General features: G+C 41.1%; 1 protein-coding gene across 2 annotated transcripts in view; it reads left to right on the top strand.

Moving 5' to 3' along the window:
* The window catches only part of LOC125454665 (protein kinase C epsilon type), a 556,093-nt gene that overhangs the window by 661 nt on the left and 531,938 nt on the right, over positions 1–23,494 (top strand). The gene's annotated exons all lie outside the window — the stretch shown is intronic.

Here is a 23,494-nt window from a genome sequence, read left to right as displayed (position 1 = left end):
CCACTCCAGCACCGCTGTACAATTGATGTGACCGTCACGCTGACATGCAGTGTTTTGCTTGTGTTATGAAAGTGCCTCATACCTTTCTGAACAAGGTGCGTCCTCAGCCTGTCATTGACAGGAGACTTGCAGTTTACGAGTGAGAATCCGGTGCAGGAACATCGGTTTGACCGCTTGTTCCCGGACCAGTGATAGGTGTCGCACCGGGATGCGACAAGTAATATTTTGCGCCTGCTGACTTATTCTGTGGTGTGGTAACTGTGGAAGATTTACATTTTTCATTGCATAATACCTGCATGAATGAGCATATTGAGTGTGTGTGTGCATGACCTCAATTAGTTCACACCAGTAAAAAAACTCTTTGGTTGAACCCAAATGCACACTGACTCTGTGCTAATGTACATTGTATAGATTTCGACGTGACTGGCGTTTGAAATAATGATTTTCTTTTGACACGATTCCAGTGAACACTGTGGTCACTGTTGTATTGACCCCATAGAAATAACATAGCTGTGTGGCAATAACTGCTTCTACGATTTTTTTTGATATTCCCATTATCCCACCGGGTCCATTGGAGGAATTCTGCGTTTATTTCTTCAGTGGTCACTTATGTAAATCTGTATAAAGTTTTAAAACAGGAATGGAACCGGACATGAACGTAGATCATAGTTGTTTGAGGTGATGACTTGACATAAGGTCGTAGTGAGTATCATGAGAAACAGGAGCATCACATGCGAGCTTAGACACGTTTACATCTAGGGGACGTACTCTGCCGTTTTAAAATTCTCCACTGTTTGTGTTGACTGTTGAAGGTTAGACCTACAATGGTGATATGACACCTACTAAATTTGAGTGTAACTGCAAACAGTTACAGGCAATACTAAGAGTGTGCAGCTTTTGAAACTAAAATAATAACCCGTCGATTCTGCAAGATACAAAGTGAGCAATTTACCTAGATATCCTGGCAGAACAATTCCTGTATGTGTTATTTGTGTTATAATTTTAAAGCTATTTATAAAGAGTATGTTTACAGTTTTACTACACACAAGTTTACAAAGGAAATCTATTCCCTCCCCCGCCCTCAAGTGTCAACTTACGTACAGGAAACCAGCATAGATCAGAGTGGTGACCTAGGCCCACAATGGTGTATGTCATTTAACAGTGTGAATTATTCGTATTAGTACATTCTCCTTAGTGTTCACTGTATATTGGGATAGGAGAAACGTGACAATGATTTTGATTCACAATGCTGCTTATATGATATTTTTTTCCCTGGCAAAACCATTTGCATGCTTGAATGGATGATTATTGCAGTGACAAATACAAGTTTGTCCAGGCAATAATTCCTTCTTTATCTGAACTCAGTTATTCAAGTTATCAGATTGCAGGAACATGAACAGGACGTTTAACCCCTTGAGCTGCTTCTGCCATTCATTTGCACTGTTGATAATCTGCACTTAATTTATTCACCAGTGTTCCATATCACTTTATACCCTGAGCTAATCAAAATCTATCAACAACTCACATTTTTTGAGCACCTAGGACCTTTGCTTTCTTAAAATAACCGAAGTTGCTTTACAGATCATGATTAGACAAAGTAGGACACTGAGCCGCAGAATGAGATATTAGGTTAGATGGCCAAAAGCTTGCTCAAGGAAGTTGGATTAAAGGATTTTCTTAGAAGAGGAAAATAAGCCAGAGAGATATAGGGAGAGAATTCCAGAAATTAACAACAAAGCAACCACTAATAATGGAGTGATCAAAACTGAAGATTTTCAAGAGGTTAGCTTAGAGGAATAAAGATCTGCAAACACATAAACATGTAAATGTATGAATTAGAAGCAAGAGTAGACCCTTCAGCCCCTCAAGTATGCTCTGCCATTCAGGAAGATCATGGCTGATCTAAATCAACTCCACATTCTTACCTACACCTGACAGACAACTTTTCAATGCCCTGCTTAACAAGAGTCTGCCTTAAATATATTCAAGCACGCTGTTTCCACCGCTTCTCAGAGCAAAATTCCAAAGACTCAGGATCTCTAAGAGAAAAACAAAGTCTAACCTCTGTTTTAAATGGGTGACTGCAGATTTTTAAGCAGTAACCTCTCCATAAGAGGAAACATCTTCTCCACCTCCACCTTGTCAAGACCTTGCCAGATCTTATATGTTTCAATCAAGTCACCTCATACCCCTCTTTTTTCCAGTGGATACATGTCTAGCCTGTCCAACATTTACTCATAGCATAACCCTCTGATTCCAGCTACTGGTCTGATAAACCTTCTCTGAAGTGCTTCCAATGTATTAACATCCTTAAATAAGGTGATCCATACTGAGCACTGAGCTGATACCCAATAGTCTTACCAGTACTCTGTATAATGATATCTTGGAGAATTGTAAGGAGAGAGGAGATTGCAGGAAAAACTAATAAACTTTCAAATTTTTCCATTTCCTTGACTTTGCTTTTATTTTTTGGTGGTGATCTTTCTACTGAAAAAAAAATCACTATTTTAGTACGTAAATATTAGTTTGATTTCCTTCAAGCAGAAGAGGCTGAGGGGAGAATCTGGTTGACATGTACGAAATTCTTAAGGGCATAGACAGTGTAGATAAGGAGAAGTCTTTCCTTTTAGTTGGGGGGGGGGGGATGCAAATAACCAGGGGGCATAGTTTCAAGATACAGAGCAGGAGATTTAATGGAAATTTGAGGAAATATACTTTTACCCAGAGGATTGTGCTTATCTGGAACTCAGGATTGAAAGGATGGTAGAGACAGGAACCCTCGTGATATTTAAGAAGCATTTAGACGAATACTTGAAACATCATAACATGCAAGGCTACAGGCCAAGTGCTAGAAAATGGGATTAGAATACATCAATGTTTAATGACTGGACTTCTTTCCATGCTGTAAGTTAAGTGGATGCAGGTAATGATCTGAGGATATGGTGAGCATTTTAAGGAAAACAGGAATGATTGGCTGAATTTAAATTGTAAGCACTGAACACTTGCTTTTTAAAAATTTTAAACTCTTTGCATTGTTTGCTTAGGGCTATACTGTGCATATAATGATGAAATGACACCTGCTGTTATTCTTTTGTAGCATGAATTTAAGCATAAGATAGAAATAATTACAGGTAATGCTGAGTATGTGCAACTTATTTCAAATAAGATAGTAACTGTTAAGATACTGCAGTATATAAAGTGAGCTATTTACATCGATAGCCTGGGGGAGATTTTCTCGCTGCATGACATGTAACACATTTCTGAAGTTGTTTACAGAGAATCTGTTTATAGTTTTACTGTAAGTAGTGCGTAAAGGAAGTATTGGAACACAAGGATGAGGATTTTAAAATTAGGATGTTGCTTGATTGGAAGCCTTTGTCAATCAGAAAGCCCAGGAATGACAGATGGGTAAGACATTGTCTGAGTAGGACCTCCTTATTAGGATTTTGGATGACTTTACTTTATTGTGAATAACATGTGGGTGACCAGCCAGAGTGTGTTGAACTGGTTAAGCCTAGAGGCAGCAACCGCATAAATCAGTAGTGGATGAATTTCAGTGGGGGCAAAGTTGGCTGATGTTACAGAGATGAAAATAGATAGTCTTAGAGATGGTGTGAATATGTGGTCAGAAACTCTGCACAATCAGATATGACATTAAGACTTCAAACATCTTGTTTAGTTTGACTGCTTTCAGGTAGTGGGAAGAAGTCAGTGGTTAGGAAACAAGAGTTTGTGGTGAGAATCTGCAAATGGAGCGAAGGTTGCAGACAGGAAAAATTCTGTGCCAAGGGAAAAGGAGCAAGAAGGATCTTGACTGAAAGCCAGTGGTTTCTTGAGAGCGCTTCTATGTCTGCCTTATTAATCCAAGTCTTGAAATCTTCAGTTGAATCAGTGTCCACAGCCTGTTGGGAGAGGAATTTCAGAGTTTACTTTGGTTCTTTGTTTGAAAGGCACTTTCTGACTTCACTCCTAAATGACCTGGTTACAGTTTTAAGATCAAGACCCTGACATTAGTTCATGTAGAGTTGCTGGTGCTGCCAGCTACAGAGGTACTGGTTATGCTTCCAGCCACCTCTGTTGTTGCTGTCCATGCTGTGAAGGACAGTCGTCAGGAATGTCGTACATGAGCTGGAAATGTCAGAAGAACTCTGACAGTTTAAAATGAATAGTGTGGTGGAAAATGTCCTGTATTTTTTTAAGTCAACTTATTAAGATGCATTATGTCTGAACAGATTGATTATACATGCCTGTAGGTGGTGGAATTTGAAGCTGGATTTTCTGATTCCAAGATCTGAACATTATGCACGGTGTCACAGTGTCTTACAGAAATTGTCCTCGATATTTTCTGATCAACCTGCTCAGAGATATTTGCCAGAACAGTGTGTCAGTAATGACCTATAATGATGTTTTAGCTGCTGTGATGCTAGTTTCACTAATTTTGCCTGGGCATGCACACAGAATGCCTCTGCTGATCACTCACAGTCAAACAAGTATTTAGCAGCACATAGGGCCTTCCAAATTCTGCTGTCTGTAACTTGCCACTACCATCAATGTGATTCTGGAAAACACTAGTCGTCAACCTGAAAGTGTGGTAGTCCTGAAGGAGGGTAATGCCTGCAACATTGACTGCTTCTTTCCTCAGGATGCTGCCTGGCCTGCTGTGTTCTTCGAGCCTCCTGTTTGTCTACCTTGGATTCAAGCATCTGCAGTTTTTTTTGTCTCTAACTTGAATGTATGGTACTTTTGAATTAATTCTGCTTAGACAGAGTTAATGGAAGCATTGTGAATTTTCTTTTTGGAGGTTTATTACAGAGTTGCTGATTATATTCAGGTAGGCAATAGGATTTGTTGACCAAACTCTGCCTGAGGCATGGGGATGGTGGTTGCAACACCGCTAACTCTGCAACATGACCAACAAATTGAAGCAAAAGCATCCGAGAGGAACAGCAGGAAGGAAGCAAGCTATCCATAGAAGGGGTTACCCCATACTTTGCACCTCAAGAGCACCTTTCCATCTCCAGTCACCCTGGGTGACTCTGGTTCAGCAAGGAGATGGTAGCACACCTGTGCCAACTGCTTCAAATCAGTCTGGAGCAAATGGAGGTTTAATATGACAGGATTGCAGTATTGGTGAGAAAAAAGTGATATTTTGATGAAACTTTTCATCTTGCACTCATTCATAAGAGTACCAGTAAAGTATAAAACCAACATTTATATTACCTTGAGAGGAGAGTGCTGATTCGTTGCCAGAACAAATGCACCAATTAAAGATGATTAACAGTTAACTACCTTGGCTTGTTTAAATTTTAAAATATGCACATTGACTTTGATTGCCCTGGGAAACAAGTGTGTAGCTTTCTGAAGAAGGGTCCAGACCTGAAATGTCAGCTTTTCTGCTCCTCTGATGCTGCTTGGCCCGCTGTGTTCATCCAGCTCTACACCTTGTTATTCAAATTCTCCAGCAGCTGCAGTTCCTACTATCTCTGAGTGTGTAGCTATTGTCTGTTTGGCTGAGTTGAAACAGATGCAGTGCATCTAATGTTCCTTCTAAAGACAAAGAATGAGGCCTTATCTATTAATATATCCAATTTCCAGTGCATGCAGTTGTGTCACATTGTGAGCCTGACAGTCAATTCTAAGTTGGTTGCCAGTATAATTCTTCACCTTTTGCTCAAACTTTGAGATTTCTTACACAGCCAGGGCAAACTGAGGTAGATTAGGCACTTTTCACAATTGAGAGTGACAACCTTAGGAATGTGCCTGAGAGGTACTGGCTGCCCTGATCATATCACTGTACACCGTGCAAACACATGAAGGCCCTAGATTTGAGTAACTGCTGAAGCTGGCAGTTCCATGCTGCTACTGTGCACCAGTTCGGCGCTAATAGGATGCTGGCAACAAGCCAAAGCTGAAAAGAAGTTCTGCCTTTCATACAAATGAGCATTCTGCTTTACAAATTTCATTGTCAGTGTGTGCCAGGTATGTAGGCTTTATATCCCAAAGACTGGCAGAGTATATTAAGGAGATACCCTTTTGGGTGTTCACCAGAAGCAAGGTGCTGATTGTACCCAAATAGCCCATCCATGCTTGCACAACACTGCATCCACAATTTGATGTGATTTTGCAATTAAACATCGGTGCCTTGTTCTTTGTAGACAGAAGAAACATATACAGGCACGGTGCGTGTTTCAAATCAACAACATAAGTGATGGCTATTCACTGATTTATTTCCAAGGTCAGTGACAGTCAGAGTCAACCTGTCCGGTTTTTAAAGTATAAACAGATCCTGGCAGTTAACTACCAATCATCAGTAATTGGTGTATTTCATCATTAATTGATGCCTGTACCAATCAGAGTCCACTTGACAACTATTTATCACTGTCCTCCCATGAAGTTTAAATGCTGTTTTACCCCCTTGAAATGGTATTCTGTTCTGATGAATGCAAGGTGAAAACTTTTGACAAAATATGTCTTTGTTTTCAGCAAGATTCACCTTAGAGGCCAACACAAGAGTGCAAACCATGCTGATAGTAGCGATAAGTAACATTGAACTTGCTAAATTGGATTTTTCCAGGAAGGAGCAGACAACATTTCCAATATCTGCCTGTATGCCATCCATCAGTGTATTTGAAGATGTTGTAGGCCATCAATATGAGGAAACCTGAAGACATTATTTTCTTCCTCTGCAGGGAGAAGCAGTGGACTGGGCAAATAGTTTGCCAGCATATTGGGATTCAACTGCATGCACGTTGCTCTTTGCGCAGCCCATGTCAGTTGGAAGACGTATAGAATCAACAGAGGTTACCAGTCACTCCATGCGTGTTTGGTATGCACTTGTATACAGTACATCATGTGAGTGATTGGCAGCTATTTGGCAGTAGCTACTGTGCGATTATTCTTGCACACTGAAAAAAGATGGGTTCTAGGCTCCACGCAACGTCCACTACTAAAGTTAAGCTTGGCTTTTCCAAGCTTCTTGACAGTTATGAGACTCCATGGTAGGTCTGCCAGTGCATCAGGCATCTTTGGAAGCACGTTCATGAACATTTGCACTCATATGTGACATTTGTAAGTTATTGTCTCCCTCTTCTCCATCAGAAATCATCTGCAACCTTTGTGATGGACTGGCAGGCAAGATATCCTTTGCCCTGATTCCAAAGTGTAGAGCTGGATGAACACAGCAGGCCAAGCAGCATCTCTCCTATCTTCCTTGCAGTTTACTTGTGCCCATTGATTCATGATGTGAAAATTCAAATTCTGTACTAACTTCTGAAGTTTGCACAGTGCCAGTGCCTGAGCCGATGGAAATGAATGAGGGATCAAGTGACGGGGTTTCTTAGTCAGAGGCCTGTAACTCTCTCTCCTGCTCCTGGGCGCAAGGCTAGTCAGTTCAATGTTCTTTGTTATCTGAATAATGCAGTCAGTATTGGTAGTACTGGAGTGTAAATCAGTAATTTCATCACACCACTTCCAAAGTGTAGATTATACTGGATGGCAGGATGAGAAAGTCGAGGATACTTTAATTCTAAATGCTGACACTGATGCTGGAAACAGGTTCACTCCCAGCTGGCCATATGGTCCACAGCATTTTATCCTTGTCATTCTCAGGGATTGAAGTCATGCCTATTCCCCATTGACTCAGCTTTGATCTCACCTATTGTGCATTACTTGTCATAGAATCATAGAATTGTATGGTATAGAAGAGGCCATTTGGCCCATCAAGTCTGTACCAGCAAAAATGCTCTACATCTACACTAATCCCACTTTCCAGCACTAGGCCCATGGTTTTGAAAGGTATGACCCGTCAAGTGCTCATTGAAGTACTTCTTAAAATTTGTGAGGTCACCAGCTTCAACCACGTTTCTAGGCAGTGCATTTTAGACACTCACCACAGTCTGGCAAAAAGTCTTTTCTCTAAACCTCTCTTGCCTTTCATCTTAAAAGTGTCCCCTAACCATTTAACCATGGGGAACGGCTGCTGCTCTCTCCAGTCTGTCCACTCACCTAATAACTGCACCTCAATTAGAACCTGTTGAATCTTCTATACTCCAAAACAGAACAACTGGAGCTTATCAAACCTCTCCTAATAGCTAAGATGCTCCATCCCAGGCACCCCATCCAGTGCAATAACATCCTTCCTACAGTGTGGCAAACAGAATGCAAACAATATTCCTGCTGTGGCCTAACCAACGTACTGTCCAGCTCCAACATAACCTCCCTGTTTTTATAATTGTTCCATGACTGATAATGGCAAGTCTTCTATATGCCTTTTCAATAATCCAGTCAACCTACCTGCCACCTTCAGGGATCTGCAGACAAATACCCCAATGTCCTCTGTTCCTCTGAGCTTCCTAATGTTTTGCCATTAAATGACTAATCTCTTGTCTTGTTCCTTTTCTCAAAGTGCCTTACCTCACACTTATTAGGGTTAAATTCCTTCTGATCTACCCATTGACCAATCTGACTGTATTCTCTTGTGACATAAGATCACTGTCAATCACTTGTTCAATCTTTATGTCATCTGCAAACTTACTTACCATCACACCCACATTGTGATATACATAAAAACAAACAAGAAAGAACCCAGAGATAACGGGAACTGCAAATGCTGGAGAATCTGAGATAACAAAGTGTGAAGCTGGGTGAACACAGCAGGCCAAACAGCATCTTAGGAGCACAAAAACTGAAGTTTCGGGTCAAGACCCTTCATCAGTAAATGCCACTGGACACTGACCTTCAGTCACAAAAAACAGCCTTCTGCCAGCACCCTCTGTCTCCTGCCACTAAGCCAATTTTGGATCCAACTTTCCAAGTTTTGCTGGTTCTCATGTGCTTTAACCTTCTTATCTGTCTTCCATTTGGGACTTTGTCGAAGGCCTTGCTGAAATCCATATCGACAGCGTCAACTGCACTACCCTCAACAACACTTTTGGTCACTTCCTTGAAATTTTCAGCTAGATTTGTTCGGCATGACCTTCCTCTGACAAAGGCATGCTGATTACTTCTGATCAAACCATGCCTCTTTAAATGGAGATTAATTTTTCTCCTTCAGACTTTTCTCCAAAAGTTTCCCCACCATTGATGTGAGGTCTGTGGCTCCCGGATGTATCTCTACCAGTCTTCTTGATGAGTGGAGCCACATTAGGTGTCCCACAGTCCTCAGGCAACTTCTTCGTGGCCAGAGAAGACAAGAGAGCAGGCGGAATGCCAATGATTATGTTGTGCTGTGTTTGGCTGCTGTGCCTGCTGTAGCTGAATAGATGGAGTTATATGGAATCAGTATGAGATGAGTGTGAGGATGAAGTGAAACATCTGACTGCTGGTGTGATCTGTGTGTCAGGGATTGTTAGTGACTGTGTGATGAGAGCAAGGTGACATGAAGATATCATATGAAGATGCATTAGAAGTGCGTTTGACAAAAATAAAGCAAGAATTTTGGGGGACTTTGATCTTCATTTGAATTGCGCAAATTTGCATTAGGAGTTTGGAGGCTGAGTTCATGGAATGGTTTCCTTATAGTAAAAGAGCGAAAAGGATGTTGCATTTAGCAGGAACGTGATATAGTTAAGTGTAAAACTATGACCTTAGATATAACATATCATTTATGTATGGGGAGGAGTGGCAACCTGGCTAAGGTACAATGGGAAGCTACATTAAAGGAAATGATGGTAAACAAGTGACGGCTAGCATTTAAAGAGTTAGTGCATGATTCATATCTAACAAACATTCCCCTAAGGAATAAAAACCCTACAGAAAAGCTGGTCTGACTGAGAATAACGAGGAATTAAAGATGGTATTAGATCAAAGGAACTGGTTTGTAATGTTGATGGAAGTCTGTTGAGCCTGAGGATTGGGAGACTTCAACATAAAACAAAATCAGCACAGAAGGATAGGATGTTGATACAAAAAGGTTAAAAAGAGTAGACTTAAGAGACTGGAATACAGATTGTCAATGTTTCTTCGTTAATAAATAGCAAGAGATTAGTGAAAGTAAATGTGGGGCCATTAGAGATTGAAACTATATTGGAAAATATCAAAATGGCAAGCAGATTAAACAATACTTTTTTACTGTTCGCAAGAAATAAAACCCATAAATAATGGAGAATTTAGGATCTAGTGGCAGGGAAGAACTTAATGAGATCAGCATAAGTGAAATAAATGGTATCAGAAAAATTGCTCAAAGTGAAAACAAATTTGCTGGACTTGACAACCTTCGTTCTGGGATTTTAAAATGAGTGGTTATAATGTTAGCGGACGCATTGATGTTTATCTCTTAAAATTGCTGGAAGCCTAACAGTTCCCAAAGATTGGAAGGTAGTAAACATAGCCTGACTGTTAACAGAAGGAGAAAGAGAGAAAACAAGGAACTTATGGACCAATTGGTGTATTTCACTACCAGTGAATTGCCGGGATTTATTGATAGTGAAACTACAATAGGAGATCTACAATCGACACTACGCTGAGAAAATCATCACATGATTAAATCGTCTATATGGAGTTATGACAAATCTGTTGGACACATTTGAGGATATTACTATTAAAATAGAATGGGGCAAACCTCTGGATGCAGTGAACTTGGATTTTCAAAAGATTTCGACATGATGCCATACAAAAAGTTATCACACAAAGTTAGCACACATGAGATAGGGAGTAATATATCAGCAGGTACCAGGGATTGGCTAATCAACAAAAGTTTGAAGAATAGGAAGAAACTGGACATTTTCTCATTGGTGGGTTTTAACTGGCAGGGTATGTCTATCAAGTCTTCTGTCAACTTTCTCTTCTCTGCCCCAATTTCTCCAATCTGTCCATGTAATTGAAGGCTGTCACCTCTTTAGCCATTGTGGTGGATCTTTCTGCACCCTCTTTAAAGCCTTCACATTCTTCCAAAAGTGTGGTGGCCAGAATTGGACACAATGCATCAGTTAAGACTCAACCAGTCTTTTTTAAACATGTTTGGTATGTACCTTGCTTTTGTATGGTTCTATTTGTATAACCCAGAATCTCAGATGTCTTTTTAACTACTTCCTCAGCCTGCCCTGCTACCTCCATTGATTTTTACTCTTATACATCCAGAACTCTCTATTCCTGCACCTCATTTAGAAATGTGCCATTTTAGTTTTGAGTTGTCTGTGCTTGTTGTTTCTCCCAAATCGTATCACCTCACATTTCTCGCATTTAATTTCATCTGCCACGCTAGCCCCAGCATCTTGAAGCCTATCATCATTTTTCTCACAGTTCACAACACTACTAAGTTTTTTGTAATTTTCAAATTTCGAATTTGTGTCCTATACTTTTAAAGAGGATCTGGCAGCTTGCCAATCTGTGGGCACATTGATTCCCTTAAGTCACCACTTGATGTCCACTTAAGAATGTCATCGCAATGTTGTTAATGATTTAATTAATGGCGGGAGATTACAGCACCATGTGCCACCCTGGCATGTCCCTGGTGATCGGCAAGGAAGGTGTTGTATTTAGCAGGGCTCCTGAATCCATCAGAGGGACCCTCTCCAGGTCTGACCCAAACCCCTGCCCACATGAGGTTCCCTTTCCCATCTGACCTATCTATTCCCCAAGCCCCTCACTGGGGCATGTGAACCTAGCCCCACTGACACCTCAAGACTTATCTTTCAATTAATTCACTGGCTGTGTGCTGTATTTTGCCCATCTCTAATTGGTCTTGGAAAGGCAATAGTGAGCTGCCATCTTGAACTGCTGCTGTCCATTTGGCGTAGGTGCACTCCTAATGTTGTTAGAAAGCTGATTCCTGAATTTTGACCTAACCATAATGTTATGGTTCCAAGTCATGGTCATGGGGCTTGAAGAAAGACTAGCAGGACCTGCAGTCCTGTGGCTTAACACAGTACTTGCTCAGCTTATGGCAGTACCAGCAGTGACCACCATTCCCAGTGCTAGTGCTGGTACTGGAGAGCCGTTGACTTGTACTTAGAGTTCCAGTAGCTGAGAGGCAGAAGTCTCACCTCAGGTTATTTTAAATTGCCTGTGGGGCAGCTGTCTACAGCCAGGACTCCAAACTCTGACTTCTAGTTGTGGGATAGGGAACATGGTTTGCCATTAAATCCAGCCCATATTGATCATGAGAATCGTCGTGAGGAAACCATCTATCTCTGCTGTTTACACTGTGACCCCCTCTGGTTTACAAGGATAATTGAACTCTTCCATTCTCAGTACTCTTACATTCTGTACCTTTCTGTAATGTCTCTACAGATTTGTTGCCTATATCTTTCCCACTAGTTATGATTCAGGGAACACACCAAGTAGAATAATGGCCCTTCCATAATTTCTTGGAGTTAACCAAATAGATTCATATCTTCACAGAAGCATTGTCATGTAAATATTGAAACTGAGCTTAAAGAAAGCAGTTGTATCAGTGCTAATGGGAACTGCAGATGCTGGAGAATCCAAGATAATAAAGTGTGAAGCTGGATGAACACAGCAGGCCCAGCAGCATCTCAGGAGCACAAAAGCTGACGTTTCGGGCCTAGACCCTTCATCAGAGAGGGGGATGGGGCGAGGGTTCTGGAATAAATAGGGAGAGAGGGGGAAGCAGACCGAAGATGGAGAGAAAAGAAGATAGGTGGAGAGGAGAGTATAGGTGGGGAGGTAGGGAGGGGTTAGGTCAGTCCAGGGAAGACGGACAGGTCAAGGAGGTGGGATGAGGTTAGTAGGGAGGAGATGGAGGTGCGGCTTGGGGTGGGAGGAAGGGATGGGTGAGAGGAAGAACAGGTTGGGGAGGCAGAGACAGTTTGGACTGGTTTTGGGATGCAGTGGGTGGAGGGGAAGAGCTGGGCTGGTTGTGTGGTGCAGTGGGGGGAGGGGACGAACTGGGCTGATTTTGGGATGCGGTGGGGGAAGGGGAGATTTTGAAGCTGGTGAAGTCCATAAAACCATAAGTCCATAAAACTGCAATTAAGTGAGCTCATGTCTGATCAGATAATCCTCAATTCCACTTTCCTGGTGTTTGCTCAATTTTATTCCCTTATTGATTAAAAATGTATCTGTCTCAGCCCTGAATGTCTTTATCTACTCAGCTTCAACAGCCTTCTGCGGTAAAAGAAATTCCACAGATTGACCAACCTCGAAGGGAAGAAATTCCTCCTCACCTCTGTCTTAAAAGGGCAGCCCCTTAATGAGACTATGTCTTTTGGCCTTTAGATTTTCCACAAAGGGAAATGTCCTTTTTCCACCTAACCTTTCCAGTCTCATGAGAATCTTAACAGGACTTGCTGGAAAATCTCAGCAGGTCTGGCAGCATCTTTGGAGGCAAAGCAGAAGTGCTGAAGAAGGGTCATTCTGCTTTGTCTCCACAGATGCTTTCAGACCTGCTGCATTTTTTCGGCAATTTCTGTTTCTGTCTCTAATTTCCAGCATCCACAGTTCTTTGTTTGTTTTCTCCTAAGAGTATGTTTTCATAAGGTCACATTTCATTCTTCTAAACTCCAATGAGTACAGGCCAAACCATACCCAGGATGAACCAAGTGAACCTTCTTTGGATTGCCAGTCAGTAAAGTCAGTATAGCAAACACTATTTTAACTGGTACCTTAATGAACCGGCCATCTCGATAAACCGGCAAAAATTATATATCTGAAATACAGGAGGTTTATTGTATTATGTCAATCTCTGCCATGTAACAGTAGTCAGTTGAGGGTGCGAGTGAGAAGGCTGTCAGCTGGTAAGTTTTATTTAAGGCAACGTTGCATTATTATTTATGCTGTAAATAAAGTCCAACAGTGACGTGGATACCCCCTGCATTATGTTTCTATTAGTTAGTGAGTGTTTTTATATTAGTTATATGGACCTCTTGATCAACTGGAAAATTTGATCAACTGGCAAACTCTTGGTCCTCCAGGCTCCAGTTAATAACAAAGGTTTGCTGTATATCTTTCCTTTGATAGTAGTGCAAAATTGTTTACAGTATTTCAGCTGTAGTCTGACTGGTGCCTTATATAATAACTTATATAAGACTCCCTACATTTGTATTGATAGTTGTCATGGTCACCATCACTGAATCAATTAATTGAATGGAAATTCCAACTCATGACCCCAGTGCACTAACTTGCAGCCCTGAATGACTAGTCCAGAGGCTAAGTCTCTGCCCATCTTCCCAGATTTCACTGTGTCTCTACGGAGTATTTTGTACTGTGTTACATCAGGTTGCAGTACTCAAACTTGCAATTCTATAACAATAGTGTTTTTTGGGAGTGATGTGAAGTAAGATTGGTGCACAATGTAATACACAATTACATACCATTAGCATATTCAGTTTTCATCTTCATTGCCTTGGCAATAAATAGAAACAAATTTGAAGTGCATTCTGTAAAAGGCAACTTATTTTCCTTTAGATATGTCTCTAGTGCTGAAGACAAAAATCTATCCCATTGACTTTACGTGCAATGACTGCTATAATATCTTTGTACCAATTCATCAAAGAAGTCACATGGTGAGCATTGAGATAATGGGAACTGCAGATGCTGGAGAATCTGAGAAAACAAAGTGTGAAGCTGGATGAACACAGCAGACCAAGCAGCATCTGAGGAGCACAAAAGCTGACATTTCGGGCCTAGACCCTTTTTTAGGCCCGAAACGTCAGCTTTTGTGCACCTAAGATGCTGCTTCGCCTGCTGTGTTCATCCAGCTCCACACTTTGTTGACATGGTGAGTATTGCTAATGCAGTTCTGGCATATTTACTTCTGAAAATCTTTAGAATTATTGTGTCCTCATTGTTGAATTATAATTAATTAACAGAAGTAGCAGTGGTTAGTTGGCAGTGGTGCTTATTGTGATTTTAACAGGCAATGGTAGAGAGACTAACACAAATTAACACCACGAAGCATCCAACCATAATAAAAACAGATTTATTTGGAAAAAAGAAGTGAAAGTCAAACTCTATAACAAAGTAGTGGTGACAAAATCTTTGCTGTCTGTTCTTCCTTACAGGTGTAATCAATATAAATATACCATGTCAATGCAGTCAATTAGTTCTGTAAAGTTTGGTTTTAAATGGCTCATGTGCATTTGTGCAAAGGATTTCACTAGAGCACAACTGCCAAGCCATTGGCAAAGTAACATCTAGGTACTCTATTTTTTAAAAAGTTACTGTATTTTGTGTCCTACAGCATGTTTTCAACACAATCTCAGTATTTTTCCTTTAGTAATACTTGGTAACTACTCCTAGCAGTACATGAAAACAATTTATTGAGACATTGGGTGAAATGTTTTAGAGGCCTGAACAATGTTGGCTATAGTGAGAAATGGGGCAGGGTCATGTGGATCTGTCCTGTAAGGACCATCTCAAAGCCTGGAGCAACTCGCTGTATCTTTCAGTGATAATGAGAACTGCAGATGCTGGAGAATCCAAGATAACAGTGTGAAGCTGGATGAACACAGCAGGCCAAGCAGCATCTCAGGAGCACAGACTCTCTGATAAAGGGTCTAGGCCCGAAACGTCAGCTTTGGTGCTCCTGAGATGCTGCTTGGCCTGCTGTGTTCATCCAGCTTCACACTTTGTTATTGCTGTATCTTTCACTTCATTTTCGGTTGTCGAGGTGAAACTTGCACTAGGCAGCCAGCAAGTTGCCAAAGAAAGGAGATTTTTGTTCGTTAGCAACCTGATGAACTGAACATCTCGCTTCTTTAATCCACAGTCCTCCATATTACTGAGAATTCTTGTCATTGGAAGTAAGAGCAGGTTCCTGGTCTCTTCAGCTCACTGCTGACTGTGAGGTGACTCCACATTTCCCATCACAATCTGCAGGCACCAGATGCATGCACCCTTTGTCCATAGACTATGAAATCCGATAATTGCCAGTCCCTCAGGATCCTCATGGCACCTCTCTGACCCACTTTTAGGATGCTTTGGAAGGACAGTAGGGACAGGCACCCAGCTTACTTTATAATCGCTGTTCCCTGTCTTGTGTATTAGTGCAGTCACATTGCCTGGCAGCTTGCCTTGTTGGTCAGCACTCAGTCCAGGGGACGGGCATCTGATGTATGGCACTGGGCTACATCAATCTGCACCATGTGCCGGCATCTTAAGCGGCAAGCTCACTGCTTATGCAGCAAGCAGGCAGCCATATCCCAAAGTCTTAGGGGAGTAGTCTTCACTGACATTCATGGAGACATCTGTCAGCAAAGGGGGTCTTGGCACAATAAATGAAGGGCAGCCTCCAATACCTCCTCAGGGAATTGGCTGCGGTCAGTCGTCCATTCAGGGTGTGCTCACTCAGGAGACCCTTGCCCCTGCAGTCCGGGGACTGAGTCACGAGTTCTGTGGCTCCATGGCATTCATGGAGATGGGTGTGAGGGGGGTCGGTAGGACTATTGCAGTTAACAGATGTTGTGCATCAGTCAGGTTCTGGATAATTTTGATCTTGAGCTGTAAGGTTTAGGCGCTCACAAGTGTGGGCCATGGTCAAAAGGAGTGTGAAAGGGTTAACAGGGCCACTGCCTTGAGAGGGAGACTCTGGATCCTATGCTAGGGATTGAGAGCTGCAGGCTAGAGGGAAAGGGGATGACGGTTGTGAATGGGGGCAACTGTATTTGTATGGAGGTATATGGTGATGCATGGATGGGAACAAGATAATAAGTAGGGAGGGTTCATCAAGGTTAGGAACAACTTGGCTTCAGCGGGGTGAGAGGAACAGCATTTTGACCAGACTTGGCATGCTCACCTCAGATGCCATGAGCTGGGGTGAAAGGTGGGCAGGTGCAGGCTCTTTTAGAGGATTAGGGATGTGTGAAGCCAAGGGGTTTCATGGGAAGGTTTACCGTGTCGGGGTTTGGGATGTTTAGGATCTCACTAACATGAAGAGGAGGATGCTGGATGCCACTGCCTGGCGTGAGTTTGCTGTCACCTTCCATCATACTGGAAATCAAAACTAAGCAACATGAAAGAAAATGGCTGTGCTCATGCCCAGACTAGGTGAAGCAAAGTGTCTTGACTTTTGAGGGAGGGGACTACATGACTCACCAATGTGAGGACATTTAGAGAGCAACAGTGTTACACACAGACCTGAACAGACTTTCTGATTCCTTAATTTCTGGTGATTCTAGTGCATTGACTGCCCATCTCTCTGCGGAAGACATTGCTGACCACTTAATTCAATATCAACATTTTTGAACTCAGAGGCCAGGGAAAGAATAGAGGTGTTTGGTTAATATAGGGATTGGTGCCAGTAGAATCGATTGCTTTTATCTTGCTTCCAGATGCTGTATCCATGCTATGTCCTGTACGGACATGATATTAGGCATTGTGATCACACAGTTACATTTAGGGCTAGACAGAGACTCAAAACAAATCGATGTGTTGCAGAATCATTGACATTTATGGAAATATGAGACCCTATTCAGCCCACTATTTTGATGAAGTAAAATACTTGTTATTCAAAACAATGTATGCAAACTGATTGAAGCGATTGTAGCAGTATTACAATTATTCTTGATGGGGAGGGTGGATGTTACATGATAGCAGGATGCATGTGATTGTCAGTTGTAATTCAAGTGAGGATGTCCCTCACTATGTCCCTCTGGGGAAATTTTTTCAAGTCTGTCATAGTGCAACATCAAAGTGCAATTTGCTCTTTACCAGCCAATATGAACTTAGCGGTCACAGTTGCAAGTAAAGAATGCGCAAGTAGGGAGCATTTATTTTTGATAGCATATAATTTAATTACAAGAGGGACTGTATCTATCAACCGCTCCTACCCTGACTACCCCTCTCCTCTGACCCTGCAATTTTTTCTTCACCTTCTTTTCTGTCCAGCCACATGGTTTTTGCAGTTGAAAATATGGATTTACTGATTTGCCATCAAGCAGGTGTTTTTTGCAATTGTCAAGAGGCCAATTGTCAAGCAGTGACACCGAGATTGGGAACTCAGAAATAATCTGAGAAAGAAGAGACTTGTGTGAAATATGAACAGCAGGCTGGAACAGTTGGGCTGAATGGTCCTTTTCATTCCTATAAATTTTATTTAACAATTAAGCAGGGAACCTGCACCCATTCTCTGTAACAAAATCTGCTGGTATTCCAATACACTCCACTGTGTAGCTGAAATGACAATGGTCATTTAGTACTTTCCACTGTTGGTCGGTGGTGGAAAAAGATTGTGTTAGCCCACATTCATGATTTTGTATTTTGACAGCCTATGATAAATGCAAATTATTTTCATTGTCTTTAATCGCCTAGGTGCAGTCGTCTTTCTTCTCAGGTTTACTGAAATAACACATACGGGGTGATGTCAAAAGGTGCCAATTTACTCAGCAGTTTGACCTCTGCTGACAAATGACAGCTTTATGTTGATGCCTGTAATGGAACGTACTTCTTTGTTTACTGAGTTTCTTGTTTGAGCAATCACCTCACAATAATAAGCATAAGTAATAATTGGACAGAAGTCAAATTATAAATGTGTAATGTGGTCCCCTGTTCATTTTTTGGACTTGCATGGGCCTTCATAATTGCCTCACAACCCCAAACACAAAATGGGACAGCATTGCTTGCTTTAAATCACCTTGTGCTGTGTGGTTTTGTAAATGTGACATGTACAGCACATCTCATAATGTTGCATGTGCTGTTTTTGAAGAGATTTATCCTTGTGATTTTTCATGTTCTGTCATCACAACATGCACAAGAATAAACCTGTAATTTTTTGCCGTCTTAAGTCATTCATCCACAGTTTTTAATTACAGATGCTGTCACTATGTAGCTGCACAGTTACTTTTATAGTACATCTTTTTTTCTGTGCAGGCTATTTATTTTGACAATCCATTCATGCACTCCATAGAACGAAAGAACAAAATCATAGAAGGATACAGGACAGAAGGAGGCCATTCAGCCAGTTGTGCTTTTGCTGATTCTGTGAATGAGGTATTCTGGTATTCAGCTAGTCCTATATTTTCCTTGTTCTTTCCCTATAGCCTCGAATTCCATATCATAACAGCTCGCTACATGAATTTCTTTCTTCATGTTGCTCAGATTTTTTTTACCAATTACCTTCAATTTCCATTCTCTGGTTACTGACCCACCTGCCAATGGAAACTATTTTTCTTTGTTTACGCTATCAAAACCCTTCATGATTTTCAACACCTTTATCAAACATTCCTGCTCTAAGGAGAACAACGTTCGTTTCACCAGTCTGTGTAATTGTAGTCTTTGATCTCTGGTACCATTCTTGTAAAAATTCCTCTGTACCTTCTCCAAGCAATAGCAATATTCCTAAAGTGTGGTGCCTGGATTTGGCTGCATTACTCCAGCTGGGGCTGAACTAGAACTTCTTAGGTGTTTAATATTATTTCAACGTTCCTGTACTCTGTGGTAACATTTGAACTTTCTCAAAATCCATTCCTTTACACAGAATTAAAACTGGGCCTATGTTTCTATAAAACCGAACATCTTACATGCTACTTGAACAGCATTCTCAACTTGCCCCTGCCATGATCAAAGGCTTGAGCACGTATCGCCTGAGTCTGTCAATCAGTAGCTGCTGTAAATGGTACCATTTGTTTCTGTTGCTGTCATTCTTATGACCAAAATGAAGTAATTAACAAATTGCACGTTAAATTTATCTCTCCTCTGCCTGCTGTTTCATTATACCATTTATCTCTCTGCAGCCCAATACTGACCCCTCATTGATCACTAAATGCTACAAATCATATAGAAATTAACAGATTGTCATTAAAAGTTAAACAAATATTTTTTCATCCAATATATTTTCTACCTCTCCCCCTATCTGGACAATGTTGAAAGGTTTGCAGAAGTTCCACCATGGATGGATCATGTGTGTTTGCATTTTTAGGTGCATATTTTCTCATGCAGATGGGGTAAGTTAGTGCAATCACAGTTCCTTGTTTTTACGCCCCTTCCTATATTTTGAATCCTCCAGCCAAATCAATATGCAATGACTTTGTGCATTTGTTTTTTTTTCTGAAGAAGGAGCACCGAATTCAAAATGTTACTGTTTTGCCTCCAGAGATGCCCCCAGACCTGCTGAGTTTCACCAGCCATTTCTATTTTTGTGTCTCTTTTTCTGTTGTGTGAGGGAGAGCTAATATCACTTGAAGCGTGTGAGACAGTGGATCATGCAATGGGTTAGTACTGTGTCAGTTAAATTTACAATCTGCTGACTTTGAAATATTCAGTTTGCTTTTTAGCAACTGTAACATTTTCAGAGAACACAATCTTCACCTGTCTTTAAGCACAGTTGTTCGTTTGACTGACTTCATTACCTTTTCAATTGCTCAATCCTTTTTAGTTTTTAACATTATTAATGTTTCGAGACATCACTTTGGCAACATTGTGCTCAGACATTCAATGGAGAGGCCTTTATTTTACGTTTGTTTTTGTTTATAGGTTTGTGCACACAGGTTGTGTCAAAGCATTTCTGGAAGACAGCAAATGCGATTTTCAAAGAAAGGTCTACCAGGTGATTGCTGAGGGGTTAGTTTGAAGCCTGACAGGTAGCTTTAGGTATTGTTTCTTGTTTTCATTTGAGTCATATTATGTTGTGTTCACAGTGAAAAAAGGTCTGACATTTATAAAGCTGATAACCATAGGATGTCCCAAAATGGTTGACAATCAATCAAATGCTTTTCAAGTGAAGTCACTGTTGGAATGTGGGAGCCAATATTCTACTTAAAAAAATCTTATTCATGATGTTCTTTTGCTGCTTCATGTCTTCCTTAGCTTTCACCCCTTTGATCTCCCTCCTCAAGGTAATACTCAGGTTAGTTGCTGAAGTTGTTGTTTAGCTGATGTGAATTTGTACAGTTGGTATCAGCAGGACATTTATTAACAAAACTGTCAAAGACTCAAGCCTCCTGCCCTCCACTGATATTGATATATGGGCATTTTCAACAAGGAATTAATCCTCGACTCACATGCTGTGCTGCCTTCACAATCCGAGCCAGATGTTTTGAAGTAATGTTTAGTAGCCTAACTGAACACAGAACACAGATGGAACTTGACCTGTATGGTCCAGTACGCTGAATACCTCATTTATTCAGTGAAGAGTACTTCAGGATACGTTGTGCCCTTTACCTCAATGTAAAACAATCTACTTTTCACCCCACCTTTAGCTTCCTCTGTCCAATATCACACATCACTCCCTTCTTAAATTCTGCCAATCACTTCCGAATCAGTGGCACTTCAGTGAGGAAGTTTACTTAACTTCTGATTTTCTTTCCCTTTTTGAAGTTATACTGACTAGCCCGTTCACTGTATTTTCCTTCATGGTTTAACCAGAATCAGGAACTCACTGCTACAGATTAATAAACAGTGGCAAAGTCTAGAGCCTATCATTGCAAAGCAGAACATATTGAAATACTAAACCTTACACTGTTGAAGTGTCTTCTCAGTGAGCAAAGGATAATTCTTAGGCACTTATTTTATGAAAGATTCCATTTTGTTTTGATACTCAGATTAGTTTATGATTGTATTTAAAGCAGGCACGCTATGGAAATCAACTGACCATAAGACAACAGCAATGATTTTGTGAAAATTATTGTTCCTTATGCAAACAGTTCAGACTGTGCTGAATTTTTGAACTGAGCGCATCTATTTCTCTTTCATTCCTGTTGTAGAAAACGGTGTTAAACAGCCGCTGTTCTCTTAGCAACCTCATAACAACCAATAAATGTGCTGTATATGAGCGGCCTAAAATGACCGATGGAAGCATTCAATGTCATTGCTAATAAGAATGACTGGTAATTTTAACTTAATCTGCCCAGCAGGACACCAAAGGGGTTGTTTTAGCTGTGCTCACAAAACATAAAATCTGCTGTGGTATAAATTGGGTGGCCAGTCTGTTGTCGTCAGTTTCCTGCCGTGTGGTTTAGGTTAAAATTATCCCCACATTTCAGTTTGTATTGACATCATCCTGCACTGTAGCAACAGTAAGTTATCTGTAGATTCATTCATTTTTTTTTCAGAACTACTCACCGTTTCTTTCATTGACTGTTATAAAGAAGGACTATCAGTAGGCAAAATCCTTTATTTTGTCATGATGCGTTGCTTATACCTTTGAGATCAGACTAATCTACCTATAAACCTCAAGAGTGTTTCATTTCATGGATGTTTTGTATTGAATATTGATTGAAAAGTCATGATTTGTAGGGTTATGTTTTTATATTCAGGTGCATGTTTTCAGATGAGCTGCCAGTTCTGGGTGGCCCTGCGTAAATTTGTATATTGGTTTTAATATTTGGAGAGGGAATGTTGAGGTTTAATATAGGCATAACGAGGCAATCCATAAAATAGGTGAGAACAGAGAGATATAAGTCCAGACAGTTGAAAGATGACTATCCTCCTCTTTTCAAAACTTCAATCCCAACTTCTAGGATATTTCTGTCTGAGACAGCATTTCTATAGCATATTCCAAGATTGGATTAGGCAACTGCTGAATGCCTCTATTCCATCGTACTATGGTCCTAAACTCCCTGTGGTTTCCAACATGAGGAAAATAGGGCTCCTCCCAAACCCAACTTCAGCTCTGTATGTGGTCTACTGCAGTGTGCCATCCAGATTTTGGTACAAGCTGTTGGTACTTTTTTGTTTTATTTTAGAGCTCAGTTTATCAGAGTTGAAGAACTATCAATTCGAGTGTGGGGCCCCTGAAATCTATAGCAACACTTGAATAGACTTCTGCATTTTGCAAGAAAACCATGATTCAAGGATGTGAAAAAAATTTTTTTTTCATGAGCAAATGATCGTGTTATACTTCTGTTTTGTACCTTCATTTAAAAACAAGAATAAGCCAGCACTGAAGTTAGGGAATGTTGCCAGACATTTGGAACTCTCTGTGGAAATGGCAGTTGATGAGATCAATTATTAATTTTAAAATGGAGATTGTGGATTTTTGTCAACCTCAAGTTTGAAGGTAAGTGGGAGAAAGGTAGTACATGGAGTGAGGTCACATATCAGACATGATCTCAGTGAATGGCAGAACAGGCTAGAGGGACAACATGATCTATTCCTGTTCCTGTTTTCCGGTGGAATTTTACCTAGAGGGATGGTCTGGCTGTGAAGTTAGGAGCTAGGCCAACTCTGGTTAACCGTGATGCCCTGACCTGACCTAAAGTTACCTGTCTGGCAAACAGCTCAGATTGTGACTCATGCCCTGTCTGTCTTACCAGGTAGTCAGAAAACTGGCAGCTGCCCAGTGCCATCAAAACCTTTGGGATTAGTGGTCTTTGCAAGGACTGCAACCCATCCCTCACAAGGATTGTTAGCGGAGGCTGATGCTTCACTTGTGCCAATCAGGCAGGCAGTGGCAAGGCAGGTGACTGGGTCTGGATAGGGCGTCCTGGAGGGAGGTAGGAATGTGTAGGAGGGGCTCACCATTGTGACAGAGGGAGTCCATCTGATGTTCATGGTGCCTGAACAGGAAAGGGCTCACTTCTATCTGCAACCAACACATATGACAATAGGACATAGGAGCAGAAGAGGCCATTTGGCCTGTAGAATCCACTCTGTCATTCAA

Source organism: Stegostoma tigrinum, chromosome 9, assembly GCF_030684315.1.
Source record: "Stegostoma tigrinum isolate sSteTig4 chromosome 9, sSteTig4.hap1, whole genome shotgun sequence".
Lineage (NCBI taxonomy): Eukaryota > Metazoa > Chordata > Chondrichthyes > Orectolobiformes > Stegostomatidae > Stegostoma > Stegostoma tigrinum.
This window is presented reverse-complemented; position numbering and strand designations above follow the sequence as displayed.